The following is a 16,852-nucleotide window of genomic DNA, read 5'->3' on the forward strand; positions in this document are numbered from 1 at the left end:
TAAATAATTCATCAATCAATCAATCATTAATAATAATAATAATAATAATAATAATAATAATAATAATAATAATAATAATAATAATAATAATAATAATAGAAGACACTTATGCTATTGTATGAGCAATTTCTAAATGAAATAATGCTCAATACGCTTTATTTTTAAAAAAATGCAAATTTTGGTCACACAGTCATAAACACACATGCGCGCAATAAGTAAGTAAACGCACAGAGCCCCACATATAACATAAACACACACACACTCACACACACACACACACACACACACACACACACGACAACACACTTAATCTTCAGCATTTTACATAGCGCAATAGTCTTCAATAGTCGTAACGTCACTTCCTTCCTTATGACGCATGGTAACTTAGAAACACTGGCTCTAAACTATCGGAACAATGGCGGACGCCGTATGAAATATTTCCCCGGCGAGCATAAAAGCGTATCCAGAGGAAAAAAACCCCATAAATTTGATCATGTTTTGACTTTTACACATTCTGATCACAAGGCATATGAAATGTTCTAGCCAGCATGAAGAATAAAAGGTAATGATTTTCTTTGTTTAGAACCAAGATGGCCGCCGTTGCCGGGTGGCGTGACATCAGACTACTGAATCCAATATCCACTAAACGTGCTCAAAAAGAGTTACAAGGGGTCCCTAGCCAACAGCAACACTAAACATATAGGATAAGACATGAAGGCTGTTAGGCGATATTACCATTATTTTTTTTTTTCGGACAAAGACAACACTGTTAACGGCCAGGTACGGTGAGAGATTGTGAGTCTTTTTTTTTTCTCTAATACTCTTATAAAAGTCGCCAAAACTTATACTTAAGTCAAGTGGGATAATAATAGGTGTGAAAAGTGCTTTACCCGTGGACACCGCCAATGTTTTAGCAATTATTTTCACTTATTTACTATGACCAATGACTACGCTCAATACCATTTGACTTTGCTGTGCGGCTATAATGTGGTCTTGAGATATGACACTATGACACTCGCCTTCGGATCCAAAATGTACCCGATGTGGGAAAGAACCCGAAACCCCAGAGCCTCTAGTTGAACGGTGTGTCGTGACGAGGCTTCCGGGTGGGTTTGAATGGTGCACGAATGCAGTGAAGAATTTGCTGATTTGGTCGATCGTCATAACATAGTTGTGTGAGCACCATTAAAAGCTGCTGCCTTCGGATCAGAAGGTCTGGGTTCGAGTCTTGTTCTGAGTGGCGCATAGTTGAGTCTTTGGGAAAGGCTCTTTAATCACATTCTCTCACCGTACTCATGTGTAAATTGAGTACCTTGTCGTTAACAGCGTTGTCTCCCTCGGAAAAATTGTAATGTCGCTTCACAGGCGTCATGTCTCATCTTACACATTAAGTGTTGTTGTTGGCTAGGGACCACTTGTCAAGCGATTTGAGCACGTTTAATGGATATCATAAAAGCTCAATTTTTGTTGTGGGACAAGACACCGTTCATTGCCATGGTATCACAACTTACCTTTAGATGTTAAACCATCTGCTTATCTCCCAGAAACGAAATTTTAATATACATCAGCATGATTTAAGTTATGGCAGTTATTTTTGTCAACATCAAGAACAATCTAAGTAATTTAAGGATAAAACCGTTGGCATGTCAAATTGTATCCTCATTTGCGGATGCATCACTTGGTTGCACAGTCAAAAAAAATATACTGGATCTTTTTTAAAACACATCAAAATATAATGACAAGAATTCATAGAATTTAAGTAAAGAAACGTCTGCACAATCCAAAAATAATATTATAAAAGTTTCGGTCAGTTAAGAAAGCATTTAACTACATATAAAAAATAAGAGTTGCCACCGAATCAGAATAGCAAGTGAAATAGACTAGTTTTTAACTTCCTTTCGGTTGGGCAAGTCAAGGGATGTGCATTGTTTTCCTTTTGTCATCTTTTTTTTTTTATTTCCGGCCCCACCCAACCCGCCTTCCCTCAACCATCTTTTCGTTTGACTTTTTCTCTCTATCTTCCTTTTCTTTCTTTTTTTTATTATTATCTTATGAAATGTGGTGCTTGAGAAGGATGCAGAGAATATCGTATACTGCACACAAAACGAACGAAGAAGTGCTAAAACAAACATACCAACAAAGGAAACTAATGCCCTTAATAGTGGATCGACAACTATCCCTTTTCGGACACATAGTAAGGAGAAGATAAGATGAATACCTGGCAAGTTGTGGAAAATACTGGTAACGCGCCCGGGGGAGACAAAGAAAAAACACTCATAGACCAACTGAAGGGCTTCACCAGCCTAACAATCCAAGAGCTGTTTGAAAAGGCAAGAGACAGGGAGGAATGGAGAGAGATAATTCATGCAGTATCCGAAGCCTGGACCAGGCATGGAACCTAGAAGAAGAAGAATCTTATGGCCTTCCTCTTTTATAATAATATACTTTTTTGTCTTTTTTATTTTCTCTCTCTCTCTCTCTCTCCTTTATTCCGAGTGCACCCTGGACAACGTGAGATAGCAGATGGGCGGGGCTCTGGCTGGTTCCTCGCCTCGCCATTGGTCCAATCTACACTAAGGTCATTTTATGCTATCTACGTAGTACATTTTTATGGAGGGCTGCCGAGTTTATAGGTCATTGGTCATTCATTATTAGGTCGGCCTTGGCAAGAAAGTTCAGGTATTCGTTCAACCAACAAAAAAGTGGTTTTCGTTTTTTTACGGACGGACGTTCAGTGGCTCTATGTTTGATTTTTTTGTTTGTTTTGTTTGTATTTGTTTTTGTTTTCAAGGCATCGTGATTTTATTGTTAAAGTAAATAACAAAATGCATTTCAAAAACGCAGTATGGTTTCTTATACTTTGATAGATTGGCGGGGCAATTAATTGCTACCCTTTGGATAGGACGCTCTTCTATTGGAAAGTACTTTCCGCCACATCTGACAGACCCAGCTACCCAATCACAGATGGGTGGAAGGGGGGGGGGGGGGTTAAAAAATCTCGACTTCGCCCGTGATCGGCCTAGGTCAATTTGCGTGAAACGAGTGCTCTACCAAGTGAGCTATCGGGGACCGAAATAAACGTTGGCTAGCATAAAAGTACGGACGTCTCCACAGTAAACGGAACGCTACTCTCACATGACCTGATAATTTAATAGGGACACGGAATGGAATTAGGGGGGGGGGGGGGGGGGTGCGGGGGGGGGGGGGGGGGGGGGGAGTCGACATGGAATAGATAAATAATATCGTCAATCCAAAAAAAATAAAAATATGACAGTAGAATCCGATTAAGTGCTCTGATTTCTTCTGTCCAGTCACACTTATCGGTGGCAGCCATGAACTGCAGGGTGAAACATACAGACGCAATTATTACTCCATACCTTTTGAAGGATGCTGGTAAATTGTAAAGTGGTTTTTTGTGTGTGTTTTTTTAAAGTCAGATTTAGATTAATTTGTTTTGAGTTTTCTTCTAAAATACACAACGATTTAAAATGACAATACACAATTGGTTCATTTAAAGAGCCTGGAAATTCGAAATGTATCGCATAAAAATAATAGATAGCTAAAAACTATCGTGAAATGCAGCCAAAACTGTTAACTCTGACGAGTCTTCAGCTGGCATCAAAATTTGTTTGGCATAATTTCCTATGACAGTGAATATTTGGGTCAAATTTCGATCTAGCAGAATATACCCTTGATAGATATCCGTGATAGATCAATGTCTGTTTTATCCGAAGAGTAGATACAAGGCCTGATTAACTGGCGGGTAAATAAAAATACCAACGCAATGACGTCAACCATCTGAAAGCACACGTCTATAGATCTCGTTCGTTTTTATGCAGATTTTAGTCTGAGTTGATATGTGAAGTGGTTATAAACGGTGACTACTGTAACTGTAATAATAAAATTGGTTGGCGTTGATGGTGCAGGTTGCACGAGGAGCGAGTCGGAATCGGGCAGAAATCAAGATGCCACATTGGCATTTTATTTTCAGTAAAGGCAATATTATGTTGAATAAAATCGGTTCGGCATTTTTTTTTCTATTTATCTATTTATTCATTTATTTATTATCCTTCTATTTGTTTATTCATTTGATCTCACTTCCTTTTTTTATTTATTTTATTTCCACATCTTTGCTCAAGACATGCTTTTACACACATAAACAATTGACAAGCGCTTTACTGGTTTCACTTGTAAATAAATGGGAAAAAAGCCAAAATTTCAAGTTGTCAACACACATCCAAATATTTTTTTGTAAGAAAATTTACCAGAATACTTTTACTTCAATCTCGATCGATTACAATCAAAATTTCTATTAAAAAATTGTACTTCAAAGAAGTCGGAGTGTTGTAATACTTATGGTGGCGGGACTTGACTTACTTACTTTGACTTAATCCTCTTCGCTCCTTGTGGAACATAGGGCCTCTAAGAGCTTCCGCCATCTACTTCTGGCCTTGGCCATCTTCTTGGTTGACTCCCAGATGAAGCCTGACATTTTCATTTCCTCTGACAGCGAGTGCCTCCATGCCTGTTTTGGACGTTCGCCTTTCGTTTCCCTTGGGGGTTCTATTTTGGGTGTATGACCGACCCATCTCCATTTCCTCCTCCATCAACACCCAAATCAGAAGGAGGAAGAGGTAGTGAGATATAAAAGTGGAATTGACCCTCTCGTATTTCATTTATATACTGTACACACTTACTTTTGTATGTGCTTTAAGAGCTTTATACTTTCAACTAATATCCCATCCCTAATTGAAATTGCTTCATTTAACCCTGGCTTTCGGATTGGAAGGTCATGGGTTCGAGCCTTGCTCGGTGCATAGTTGAGTCCTTGGAAAGAAATCTTTACTCACGGTACTCAGGTGTAAAATGAGTACCTGGCCGTCAACAGCGTTTTCTCTGTCCGAAAAATTGTAATATCGCCTAACAGGTGTCATGTCTCGTTCTACATGTTACGTGTTGTTGTTGGTTAGGGACCCTTTGTAAAGCGCTTTGGGCACATTTAGTGGATATTGCGCTATATAAAAGCCCAAGTTTAGTTTGTTTTAATGTATAAGACGAGATATGCAGCTTCTTAGGTTAGTATAATCTTTGGACGACAACAACTTATAGGTCAAAGAGACCTTTAAATGTATTGTCCATCTCCGGATGAACCTGGAAAATGTGTTCAAAGTGCCATTTCTGTGGACATTACGCAGAGGTGCCAGATCGTCCGTTCGAACTCTTGGACTCCATTTAGGCGTAGCCCTCGTAAACTCATAGACTGATAATGACCAAAAAAAAAAAAAAATTACGTCACAACACAAGGCAACGATGAGCAAAAGAAAGTGAGCAGTGAGTTGTAACCAATAGTACAACCAATTAGACCCTGTTTTCCTGAGCATTATCAAAGACGACTCACTTTTCACTTTCTTTTGGTGATCGCCTTGTATTTTGTCGTCATTTTTGTTGTTGGTCAGTGTAAGGCTATAAGATCTGGGCAATGTTGTGCGTTCTAAGACCGTCGGTACATCTACACCTCTGCTACTCTTATAAAGATGCAAATAAATTGTGTTCATGGATTTTAAAAAAGGAATGTGGATGTTGAGTGCAACAACCCGCCAATTTGCTACGGCTGGTAATAATGGGCAGGGTGGGCAAATACCAGCCTGTTTTTTCAAGTTATATGCTGTATTACCATGTCCGAAATAATCTAATTTAAATTAGATAATTTCAAAAGTTAGTACTTAAACTTGATACTTCGTACTGAAATCAATTTGAGTGTATTTTTGATAGATTGAGAATCACCATGCACCCCGTAATACATAAACCAGGATACGCTCCTGTTCTTTTTTTATCCCCCCCCCCCCCCCCCCCCCCCCCCCCCCCCCCCCCCCCCCCCCACCACTCCACCTCCTCCCCACATCGTCATCCCATCGTCACGTCGCCTGGCTGAACTCCGAGTTTGCTGTCTGGCCTCTCTAGTACTAGGTCGGGCTAATTCAAATGAGCTCACCTTATAAACCAGTGAACACGAAATGCAGATTTTGGCAAACGTACTTTTTCTTATTTATTGCCTTACTTGTGCAGATACCATTGATGTAATGACATTGGGAAGGTTCCAGTATTGAATTGAATTTATTAATTTACTAATATATCAATTTAGTATTAACTTGTGTTGTTTTTATATATTTGTCTATCCATTTAAATTATTTCTGTTTTTTTTTCTCTCGTTTTCTTAAGTGCTTCTCAAAACTCATTTATTTAAATTGTTTTCTTATTTGATTTTTATTATTATTTTTTTTTTAACAAATTAATTTGTTAGGTCTTTTTTTTTTTCAAATTCTTAAAGTAATTACCGCTGTATTTTTATTGCCAGACTAAATATTTTTGCAAAACAATGTAATTTTTTATTGTATTTCCCATAGAATTAAACGAATGAGAATACGTACGAAGCCTAAAAAGTGTCCACCAATGAAAGCATTCAGCGCCATTTTGTTGTTGGCTGAGAATGTAGTAATTACCATTCATTCGGTATCTATGTCAACATAACGACACAAGAAAAACAACAAACAATATCAAAATCCACAATAAAATGTTTCAGAACTGTTGCGTATATTTATGGCACAACGAAGCTGTCAAAAAATGAAGTTAGAGAATGTGTGTAATCATGTATTATAATAACCTGTAATGTGTTTTCCAACCACCACATCATCTACTACTACAACCACCACCACAATATCATCACTAACACTACTACTACAACCACCAGCCCCACATCATTATCACTACCACTACTACTACACCACCACCAGCACATCATCATCACTACCACTACTACAATCACCACAACCACATCGTCATCACTACCACTACTACTGCAACCACCACCACCATATCATCATCATTACCACTACTACCATGTAAAGAAATGCCTTCTAGGTAACAAAGGGAGATAGTTGTCCTACCCACCAAGGTCTCGGGTAGAATCAAACCCATATAATTAAATGATTTATGAGTGTAGGATGGGTGTTGGAATAGGGACTCCCTTGTTTTCGCCGTGGGTGGTGTAGACTATGAAGGCAATGAAAGAACGGAGGGTTATCATGTTCCATCAGTGTTAAAACACCCTCATCAATCTTATGCATCAACCGAGATACCGTTAGATACCCTGTCCTATGTTTCGGCTTGGGTCGATGTTCAACTGGCAGTCTGCGATTTGAGGTCGAAGAAGGAAGACCTGTACAGCCTGTGTGTTGGCTGGAATTCTGTTTGGCTATGTTGAAGCCACAGTGAAAAGGGCCCAAAGTGGCCAGTATTTTATGTCGCACCCGAATATGGGCTCTCAGGCGATATGTGTTGGGCCTGTGTGTTGGCCAGCATTGTGTTTTAGGCTGTATTGTAGCCGAAGTGGGCCTAATATGGCCAGTATTTTGTGTATCGTACCCGGTTATGGGCTCTAAGCGATATTGTGTTTTTGTATTTGTGCTCGGTGAGATTATATAAAATTTATAATATTGTTTTGATGTGCTGAGTAATCATCAAGTGATTAAGTGATTAATATCGTAAAATTATTTCACTTATCTTAAAGTTTAAAATAATATAAAGTTTTAATGTTTTATTGAATAATTAATTCAATGAGTTATAAATTGTGTTAAAATTGAGAAAGTGACCTCAGTTAAATGAATTATTTTTAAGTAAATACTAATTGATCACTTACGCTATCATTGTGTCTATGTTAATTTCATTTTTACTAATTTATCTATATCTATCTTCTAATATAGTGAAGAGCTGACGGGGCTAGGACATAGCGCCCGGTAAATGTGTTTGCATCTTTGAACTTTGTAATTTTGACGGGGCTAGGACATAGCGCCCGGTAAATGCGTTTGCATCTTTGAACTTTGTAATTTTGACGGGGCTAGGACATAGCGCCCGGTAAATGTGTTTTGAACCCTTTTGAACAATATAAGTTTTGAGAAATATGAACAAAATACAATGTAACGTTTGTAAAGATGAGGAAGTAACACTCGATCTATGTGTTTTATTAGGAACAATTTTGGATTTGAACAGGCTGGAACACCGCACCCTGTGTGAACAATTTTGTTGATTAATTTTATTCTCCTTTCGGAATATGAACAGTTTATTTTGACCCTATCTGTAATTAATAATTTCATTATTAGTGGGAATTAATGAAACGGTTGGAACCTGGGTGAAGTATAGTTTATTTTGGTTAAAACTTACATGAATTTTATATTGCATTACTACTTTTTACTTGTATGTACTTTTGATTTTTCCTGTCAATATATGCAATGTTATTCTGTTTTGCTCAATAACTATGAGCTGTTCCCTTTCTTTTACTTTAAATAAATAATAATGGCTCTCTTGTCAGATACGGTGTTCTGTTGGTGATTGTAACGTCCACGTCTACCTCTCCACACTTTAAGGTCATAAGCGGCCTTCGCATCCATTGCGAGTTGCGAACGCACCTTGTGACATGAATTGGCGCTGCGAGCAGGGTTTCTTATTGTGTGGTTTGGTGGTCTGACGTTTTACATCAACAGACACCTTCGTTTCTGAGAAGTCAATGCCTCTTATTGTTGTGGGGATTTAGAGTCGCTTCCTGTACTGATGCATATCAGGGGGTTGGGCTGTCAGATCTAATTTCAGGCGCTACTTCTCATCATTTAACGACTATGTACTGTCTGTAATGTAAAGCTATAGTTTGGGTGAGTGAAATGATATCACGTAATTGTTCAGGCGTAACAAGGTTACACTGATGTTGTAGGGTACGCGCGGCGTATCGCTACTTATTGTTTTGTTCATAAAGCGAGTGAACCACGAACTATGAAAGGCCGGTGTGAAGGGCCTTAATACTTTAATTTGATTAAAGTCTAGATAATGTTGTTTTGATATAATGTTGTGGTCATCGCTTGATGTTTTAACTTTTTGAACTGACGAAGCGTCAGCTGTTATTACTGATTTTGCTATTGTTTGTTTGACAATAGGTATACTGGGTAGATTTTTATCTGCATTCAGCTGATCCTTCTCTTTTTATATTATTCAATCTATCGATTTTCTAAGTACGTTGCGATAAATATTTTGTCATTATGGATGTGGAACTATTGTTAAAATGTGGGGAAAAGTTGGGTTTACATGGCGACGAACTGAGAGTGTGGGTGGAAGAAAAGTTGGAACGGGACAGGGAGGAAAAGGAGAGAGAGAGGTGTGAGAAAGAGAAAGAGCGTGATGCAGTCGCAGAACAAACGAAACAACAAGCTCTTCTTGTTGAAAGGCAGCTGGAACTAGAGCGCCTAAAAATTGAAAATTCAGTGGTCCCGGTTCGAACCCCTTCCTCCACTGACAGTGAACCCTCGACTGGCAGTTGTGGGGCTAAAAGTCCTCGCCTGCCATATTTTGATGAATCGAAAGATCAGATAGATAGCTATCTACTCAGGTTTGAAAGATATGCAACCGTAAATCGATGGAGAGAAGAAGATTGGGCGATTCATTTGTCGGCGTTGCTTAGAGGCAATGCGTTGGACGTGTACACTCGCTTGGACGAGGTAGACGCTACCCAGTATGATAAGGTAAAGTGCGCGTTATTGAAACGCTACAATTTAACGGAAGACAGCTTCTTAGAGCGTTTCCGTAAAAGTAAACCAGAAATAGGAGAAAGGATGGGTCAGTTTCGAACCCGTATATCCACATATCTGGAAAAGTGGATAACTATGTCCGGCAAGGATAGAACAAATCCTGAGGACATCTTGGACTTGATTGTTAAAGAACAGCTCGTAAATGTTTGTAACAAGGAGCTGATGGTTTTCCTGAAGGAAAGAAAACCAAATACATCTATGGAAGTAGTCGACACTGTAGAGAAATATGTCGAAGCGCACGGGACTGCCGGCGCTTTCTCAAGAACTGTGTCATATCAGAATGACAAGGTTCCAAGCAAACAGCAAGATGGTCACAAACCTGTCATGAAACCAACTACTTCAGTAATTAGATGCCACAACTGTTTTAAAGTTGGACATTTGAAGAGGGATTGTAAGAACAGACCACAAATCTCTGCAATACAAAGAGACACGAAATGTGGATACTGTGGTCGTAGGTACCACTCCACTGAGCAGTGCTGGGAAAGAAAAAGGATGGAGAATACTGATAAGAAGACTTTTGGAGTAGCGGCTATGAATACTCCAGAACCGCTGCCATGTTGTAACAATGCACAACATCATGTTGCTAACAATGGTATCATGAACAACACTAACTCTCAACGTCAAGCGCCGAGGGAAAATAAAGAATCTTGACAATTAATTACGGTGTCCGCAGCATGTTCGGGACACGCGATAGAGACGACAGGTATGCCGGTCGCTATTGGTTGGATAAATGGACAAAGAGTTAAAGTGTTGAGAGACAGCGGCAGTAGTTGTGTTGTGATTAGAAAAGGCCTTGTGAGTAGAGAAAAGAAAGAACAAGAAAAGAGAGTGAAGGTCAGTCTAGCTGATGGGAAGACTGTGAGTGCCCCACTAACTGAAGCGTGGCTTGATTGTCCATATTACAAGGGAAGAGTGACGGCTCTAGAAATGGCCTCACCTTTGTATGACGTCATTTTGGGAAATATACCAGGAGTCAAATGCCCAGGAACGCCAATAAAATATGACGATCACTCTGATTCAGTCCACGAGAATCTCATGAGAAATGATTGTGAGCACTCAGCTCAAGCAGCACAGACTAGGGCACAAAAAGAGAAGAGAATGAAACCATTGATCACTGCCCCTCAGTGGAAACAGGTGTTAGTAAGGCTGTTTTGAAAGAAAAACAGACCAAAGACGAGACATTGAAATGTGCGAGAGAGGCAGCAGTTACGAAAGAAGTGAAAAAGACTGGTGCCAATAATAAAAGTTGGTTTGAATATGATAGAGGGGTTCTAGTACGATATTTTCAATCACCAAAGATTGAGCACGGTGACGTGATTAGACAAGTCATGGTCCCAAAAGATTTGCGAGAGACAGTGATGCGTTTAGCTCATGAGTCCATACTCTCTGGACATCTCGCTGCCAAGAAAACGACTGAGCGCATTCTCAGCAATTTCTACTGGCCCAACATTTGGGATGACGTCACCCGCTTCTGTAGATCGTGTGACCAATGTCAAAGGTCAACGGCAAAAGGAATGACCCCAAAAGTGCCTCTGACTGAAGTTCCGCTGATGGACGAACCATTTAGTCGAGTAGCGGTAGATTTGGTAGGACCAATTATTCCTGCATCAAATAGAGGGAATCGCTACATGCTTACTGTGGTAGATTACTGCACACGGTACCCGGAAGCTGTAGCCTTGAAAAACATAGAAACCGCGTCAGTTGCGGAAGGCCTCGTCGACATTTTCAGTAGGACGGGGATGCCAAAAGAGATATTAAGTGACAGAGGTACACAGTTCACCTCAGATTTGATGAAAGAAGTCTGTAGACTACTGTCTGTGAAACAACTTACCACAAGTCCATATCACCCTCAGTGTAATGGGCTGGTGGAGAAGTTTAATGGCACTCTCAAAGGGATGCTTAAGAGATTGGCTACAGAGAGACCGTCAGATTGGGATCGATATCTCAATGCGGCCCTGTTTGCCTACCGTGAAGCACCACAGGAGTCCTTGGGCTTCTCCCCTTTTGAATTGTTGTTCGGTCGCCCAGTACGAGGCCCGATGACAATTCTCAGAGAGTTGTGGACGGAGTCTATTGAGGACGAAGAGGTAAAGACAACATACCAATATGTTGTAGACCTAAAAGAAAAACTTGAGACTACTATCCATATGGCCCATGAAAATTTAAAGAAGGCCTCAAAACGGCATAAGGCATATTTCGATAGAAAAGCCAAGATGCGCAACTTCAAAGAAGGTGACAAAGTGTTGTTGTTGCTCCCGACAAAGCACAACAAACTTGAATTGAAATGGCAAGGTCCATTTGAAGTTCAACGTGTAGTTGGACATAATAATTATGTAATACAGGCTGGTACTTCAAAGAAAACGTACCACGCAAATTTATTGAAACGGTACCATGACCGGAGCACTGCGGACATAAACGGAAGTGGAATTCTTCAATGTGCCGTAGCAGCTGTTATTGACGATGAAGATTACAATGGTAAATATCCAGTTGTTTACCTCAGTAGGAAACTGTTACCGAGAGAACAACGGTATTCAGTGGTTGAAAAGAGTGTTTAGCTCTTGTGTGGGCTGTCAGAAGTTTGAACAGCTATCTTATGGGCAGAGAATTCATTGTGGAGACTGACCACGCTCCTTTGTTGTATCTCAACAAAGCCAAGTCAGAAAATGGTCGTCTGATGAGATGGTCACTGTTGCTCCACCAGTATCGTTTTCGGTTGATGTCTGTGAAAGGTTCGGACAATCATGGTCCAGACTTTTTGTCTCGGCTGCCTTAGTGGTCAGGCATTTCTTAGTTTTGATCAAAAATTTGGGATTTTTGTCCTCCAGTGGGGAGTGATGTAAAGAAATGCCTTCTAGGTAACAAAGGGAGATAGTTGTCCTACCCACCAAGGTCTCGGGTAGAATCAAACCCATATAATTAATTGATTTATGAGTGTAGGATGGGTGTTGGAATAGGGACTCCCTTGTTTTCGCCGTGGGTGGTGTAGACTATGAAGGCAATGAAAGAACGGAGGGTTATCATGTTCCATCAGTGTTAAAACACCCTCATCAATCTTATGCATCAACCGAGATACCGTTAGATACCCTGTCCTATGTTTCGGCTTGGGTCGATGTTCAACTGGCAGTCTGCGATTTGAGGTCGAATAAGGAAGACCTGTACAGCCTGTGTGTTGGCTGGAATTCTGTTTGGCTATGTTGAAGCCACAGTGAAAAGGGCCCAAAGTGGCCAGTATTTTATGTCGCACCCGAATATGGGCTCTCAGGCGATATGTGTTGGGCCTGTGTGTTGGCCAGCATTGTGTTTTAGGCTGTATTGTAGCCGAAGTGGGCCTAATATGGCCAGTATTTTGTGTATCGTACCCGGTTATGGGCTCTAAGCGATATTGTGTTTTTGTATTTGTGCTCGGTGAGATTATATAAAATTTATAATATTGTTTTGATGTGCTGAGTAATCATCAAGTGATTAAGTGATTAATATCGTAAAATTATTTCACTTATCTTAAAGTTTAAAATAATATAAAGTTTTAATGTTTTATTGAATAATTAATTCAATGAGTTATAAATTGTGTTAAAATTGAGAAAGTGACCTCAGTTAAATGAATTATTTTTAAGTAAATACTAATTGATCACTTACGCTATCATTGTGTCTATGTTAATTTCATTTTTACTAATTTATCTATATCTATCTTCTAATATAGTGAAGAGCTGACGGGGCTAGGACATAGCGCCCGGTAAATGTGTTTGCATCTTTGAACTTTGTAATTTTGACGGGGCTAGGACATAGCGCCCGGTAAATGCGTTTGCATCTTTGAACTTTGTAATTTTGACGGGGCTAGGACATAGCGCCCGGTAAATGTGTTTTGAACTCTTTTGAACAATATAAGTTTTGAGAAATATGAACAAAATACAATGTAACGTTTGTAAAGATGAGGAAGTAACACTCGATCTATGTGTTTTATTAGGAACAATTTTGGATTTGAACAGGCTGGAACACCGCACCCTGTGTGAACAATTTTGTTGATTAATTTTATTCTCCTTTCGGAATATGAACAGTTTATTTTGACCCTATCTGTAATTAATAATTTCATTATTAGTGGGAATTAATGAAACGGTTGGAACCTGGGTGAAGTATAGTTTATTTTGGTTAAAACTTACATGAATTTTATATTGCATTACTACTTTTTACTTGTATGTACTTTTGATTTTTCCTGTCAATATATGCAATGTTATTCTGTTTTGCTCAATAACTATGAGCTGTTCCCCTTTCTTTTACTTTAAATAAATAATAATGGCTCTCTTGTCAGATACGGTGTTCTGTTGGTGATTGTAACGTCCACGTCTACCTCTCCACACTTTAAGGTCATAAGCGGCCTTCGCATCCATTGCGAGTTGCGAACGCACCTTGTGACATACCACAACCACCACCACCACTACTACTACAACCACCACCACATCACTACCTCAACTACTACAACCACCACCACAGTAGCATCACTACCACTACTACTACAACCACCACAACCACATCGTCATCACGACCACTACTACTACAACCACCATCGTATCATTACCATTACCACTACTACTACAACCACCACTACCACCATATCATTACCATTACCACTACTACTACAACCACCACAACCACATCGTCATCACTACCACTACTACTGCAACCACCACTACCACCATATCATCACCATTACAACTACTACTACAACCACCACAACCACATCATCATCACTACCACTACTACTACAACCACCACCACCACATCATCACTATCACTACTACTACAACTACAACCACCACCACATTATCATCACTACCACTACTACTACTGCAACCACCACCACCATATCATCATCATTGAAATATTTTTTTTTAAAATTGAGCTTTATATAGTGCAATATCTACTAAATGTGCTCAAAGCGCTTTACAAGGGGTCCCTGGTCAACATTTAACATGTAGGACGGGACATGACGCCTGTTAGGCGATATTACAATTTTTCGGACAAAGACAACTCTGTTAACGGCCAGGTACTCATTTTACACCTGAGTACGGTGAGAGAATGTGAGTAAAGAGCCTTTTCCAAGGACTCAACTATGCGCCGAGCGCGAGGCTCGAACCCAGGACCTTCCGATCCGGAAGCGAGTGTCATACTATTAGACCACATAGCCGCATCATTACCACTACTACTACAAACACCACCACCACATCATCATCACGACCACTACTACTACAACCACCACCACCACGATATCATTACCATTACCACTACTACTACAACCACCACCCATCATCATCACTACCACTACTACTACAACTACAATCATCACCACCACCACATCATCATCACTATTACTACTACAACTACAACCACCACCAACACCACATCACCTCACTAACACTCAGTACTACAATCACTACCATAAGGTTTTGGAGCTTTACTTCATTTGAAATAAGGAAACTTCGGAATTGTATTTGGCATTGTGTTTATATATCATAATATAATTCTAATCAGTTATCTATTTAGAACTAGATACTATACAATATGTATGCCAAATACCACCCCAATTCCCCTTTCTTGTGTGCGGGAATTCCTCTTTCGGCATTGAAATTGAGTGTGAGAGAGTCATCACTACACACATAAACAACAGAAACAATTTAAAAACAAGACTATGACACGCAACCACTCACACACGAGGCTATACTATTTATCCTTTTCTCTATATAGAATAGGACAAGACAAACAATAGCTTGACTCTCGCTACACTTCGCATTAATGTTTGTCGTCTCACGAGTTCAACTCTCGGTCGACCTGTCAATATTCCTTTTTGCCTCGGACGTAATCATTAATAGAATGTTGTGTGGTTTTGACCGTGAAGAAAACCTTAAGAAGTCACATTTATATCATTTTAGAGAGATCGTTTTGAATAATTTTGAGTTAAATGAGCGAGCAGCAACTTGTTTTCATGAACGGCCGATCAGCGCTTGTTTACTATAGTAACGCGATTCCCAGCCAACATCAAAATGGCGGATATTTTTCTCATCGAGGCCGCTGGTTGGTTAGCCAATAAGAGCACCGTACGGTTTCCATTGGGTAAATTCCTTGGTATTTCCTCTAATAAAACAAAACACTTTTATTCAAAAGTCACGACTAAATAAATATATAAAATACAACCACCATTTTGGTTTTCTCAACAATTGAATTAGTATACGAGAAATACTCTTCTGAGAAAAGAGAGAGTTGAATTCTAACTAAGTTATAGAGGAAATAGATACGTTTAAAGGAAGGGTGGGCAGATTCCGTACTTGCCCGTCCTGAAGCTAATACATACATAAGATAGTTCGTGATGAAGAGGCGGGAAGCTAGGGGTTGGTTGGGTAAGGAGTAAAGATAACACGGTCGTTATTGTTATAGTCTAACGAATGCATGAGGAGAGATTGGTAGCATTATTTTGTCTTAATGGGATTCAATAGTCGTACCGTCACTTCCTTCCTAATGACGTATGGTAACTTAGTAACACTGGCTCTAAACTATCGGAACAATGGCGGACGCCGTATGAAATATTTCTCCGGCGAGCTTAAAAGCGTATCCAGAGGAAAAAAACCCCATCAATTTGATCATGTTTTGACTTTTACACATTCTGATCACAAGGCATATGAAAAGGGAATGAAAAGTTCTCGCCAGCATGAAGAATAAAAAGTCAAGATTTTCTTTGTTTAGAACCAAGATGGCCGCCGTTGCCAGGCGCGTGACATCAGACTACTGAATCCAATTTGTCATAGCAGACTGCCTACTTGAAATAGGAAAACAAAAATCGTAGTTTTCAGGGTTAATAAAATCGTAGATATTTTAACTACCCTTTAACAAAATCACCGGAATTTTCGTCTATTATAGGTATCAAATTTTAAAAAAACGAGAAAAACTGATTGGAAACGTAATGATGGTGGTGGTAGTAATGGTGATGGTAATATTATTATTATTATTATTATTATTATTATTATTATTATTATTATTATTATTATTATTATTATTATTATTATTATTATTATTATTATTATTATTGTACGTATTGGTGGTATTACGATTGTTTTTTGTTCTTTTTGTGTGGTTATTATGGTATCAGTTTATTGTTTGGTTCCATTTATCATTTTTTTTTCCACTTTCATGTATGTTGTCATCAAATTTTATGATTTATTGGCGAAAGCCTAAGATTG

At 39.3% G+C, this 16,852-nt stretch overlaps 1 protein-coding gene across 1 annotated transcript in view; it reads right to left on the reverse strand.

Annotated features, from left to right (window-relative positions):
• The window catches only part of LOC144967900 (flavin-containing monooxygenase 5-like), a 26,641-nt gene extending 24,717 nt beyond the window's left edge, over positions 1-1,924 (reverse strand). Inside the window, exon 1 of the mRNA XM_078905654.1 lies at positions 1,512-1,924. The gene's annotated coding sequence lies outside the window, so the exon portion shown is untranslated. The remainder of the gene's footprint in view (positions 1-1,511) is intronic.
• Positions 1,925-16,852: the final 14,928 nt, after the last annotated feature.

Source organism: Berghia stephanieae, chromosome 3, assembly GCF_034508935.2.
Source record: "Berghia stephanieae isolate SIO BIC M18660-M18661 chromosome 3, UCSD_Bste_1.3, whole genome shotgun sequence".
Lineage (NCBI taxonomy): Eukaryota > Metazoa > Mollusca > Gastropoda > Nudibranchia > Aeolidiidae > Berghia > Berghia stephanieae.